Source organism: Petromyzon marinus, unplaced genomic scaffold (assembly GCF_048934315.1).
Source record: "Petromyzon marinus isolate PM22_M1 ecotype Great Lakes invasive population unplaced genomic scaffold, UKy_Petmar_22M1.pri1.0 PM_G_Scaffold_224, whole genome shotgun sequence".
NCBI lineage: Eukaryota > Metazoa > Chordata > Hyperoartia > Petromyzontiformes > Petromyzontidae > Petromyzon > Petromyzon marinus.
Window position 1 is genome coordinate 82,501 of NW_027422789.1, and position 2,500 is coordinate 85,000.

Sequence of the window (2,500 nt, forward strand, 5' to 3'; positions counted from 1 at the left end):
GGATGGGGCCTCTTGGGTGGGAAGGGGTGGTTCAGGACAGTCCAATTGTCTTTCAAATCTACGGTAGAACTCGTTCAGGTCGTTGGCTAGGCGGGAGTCGTTAGTGGTGTGGGGCGCTCTGGGTTTGTAGTTGGTGATGTGCCTGAGCCCTTTGGCAGACAGAAGCAGCGTCGTTAGTAGAGAACTGGTGTTTTAGTGTCTCTGAGTACAGTCGTTTAGCCTCTCTCACCGCTTTGCTAAACCTGTTCTTCGACTCCTTGAATCTGTCTCTATCCCCACTCCTAAACGCTTCCTCCTTCTCCAACCTCAACCTTTTGAGCTTTGCTGAGAACCAGGGCTTGTTGTTGTTAAAGTTCACCCTGGTACGTGTTGGGATACAGCAGTCCTCACAGAAGCTGATGTACACAGCCTCTGTGAGTTCATCCAGACTATTGGTAGCAGTCGTGAACATATCCCAGTCAGTACAGTCTAAGCACGCCCGCAAATCTTCCACAGCCTCACTGGTCCACTGTTTAGATGTCCTCACAGCAGGTTTACAGAGTTTTAGTTGCTGCCTGTATGCACGAATCAGGTGGACCAAGGGAGTTCTGTGCGAGCCGAACAGCCCCGTGACCCACAAGAGAAACATCCCCGCCAAATTCGAGCGTTTGACGGGGTCTATCCGTGAAAAAATATTCACGTTTTTGAGTGCACATGCATTTCTGCTGCAAATGCCTCTGGAAGTTTCATGCCGTTCGTATGCCAATTGTGGCAACACGAAAATGACCCGTTTTCCCATTCCGAGGGATTTCTGTGCGACCCTAACAGCCCCGTGAGCCACAAGAGACACATCCCCGCCAATTTCTAGCGTTTCACGGGGTCTATCCGTGAAAAATATAGACGTTTTTGAGTGCACATGCATTTCTGCTGCAGATGCCTCTGGAAGTTTCATGCCGTTCGTACGCAATGTGGCAACACGAAAATGACCCCTTTTCCCATTCCGAGGGATTTCTGTGCGACCCTAACTAACAGCGCCCGTGAGCCACAAGAGAGACATCCCCGCCAATTTATAGCGTTTCACGGGGTCTATCCGTGAAAAATATAGACGTTTTTGAGTGCACATGCATTCCTGCTGCAAATGCCTCTGGAAGTTTCATGCCGTTCCTATGCAATGTGGCCACACAAAAATGACCCGTTTTCCCATTCCGAGGCATTTCTGTGCGACCCTAACAGCCCCGTGAGCCACAAGAGAGACATCCCCGCCAACTTCTAGCGTTTGACGGGGTCTATGCGTGAAAAATATTAAAATTTTTGAGTGCACGTGCCTTTCTGCTGCAAATGCCTCTGGAAGTTTCATGGCGTTCCTATGCAATGTGGCAACACGAAAATGACCCCTTTTCCCATTCCGAGGGAGTTCTGTGCCACCCTAACAGCCCCGTGAGCCACAAGAGACACATCCCCGCCAATTTCTAGCGTTTCACGGGGTCTATCCGTGAAACATATAGAAGTTTTTGAGTGCACATGCATTCCTGCTGCAAATGCCTCTGGAAGTTTCATGCGGTTCGTACGCAATGTGGCAACACGAAAATGACCCGTTTTCCCATTCCCAGGGATTTCTGTGCGACCCGAACAGCCCCGTGAGCCACAAGAGACACATCCCCGCCAATTTCTAGCGTTTCACGGGGTCTATCCGTGAAAAATATCAATTTTTTTTTGACTGCACATGCATTTCTGCTGCAAATGCCTCTGGAAGTTGCATGCGGTTCGCATGCAATGTGGCGACACGAAAATGACCCGTTTTCCCATTCCGAGGGATTTCTGTGCCACCCTAACAGCCCCGTGAGCCACAAGAGAGACATCCCCGCCAATTTCTAGCGTATCACGGGGTCTATCCGTGAGAAATATTCACTTTTTTGAGTGCACATGCATTCCTGCTGCAAATGCCTCTGGAAGTTTCATGCGGTTCGTATGCAATGTGGCGACACGAAAATGACCCGTTTTCCCATTCCGAGGGATTTCTGTGCCACCCTAACAGCCCCGTGAGCCACAAGAGAGACATCCCCGCCCACTTCTAGCGTTTCACGGGGTCTCTCCGTGAAAAATATCACATTTTTTGAGTGCACATGCATTCCTGCTGCAAATGCCTCTGGAAGTTTCATGCGGTTCGCATGCAATGTGGCGACACGAAAATGACCCGTTTTTTCCCATTCCGAGGGATTTCTGTGCCACCCTAACAGCCCCGTGAGCCACAAGAGACACATCCCCGCCAATTTCTAGCGTTTCACGGGGTCTATCCGTGAAAAATATTCAATTTTTTGACTGCACATGCATTTCTGCTGCAAATGCCTCTGGAAGTTTCATGCGGTTCGCATGCAATGTGGCGACACGAAAATGACCCGTTTTCCCATTCCGAGGGATTTCTGTGCCACCCTAACAGCCCCGTGAGCCACAAGAGAGACATCGCCGCCAATTTCTAGCGTTTCACGGGGTCTATCCGTGAAAAATATTCACTTTTTTGACT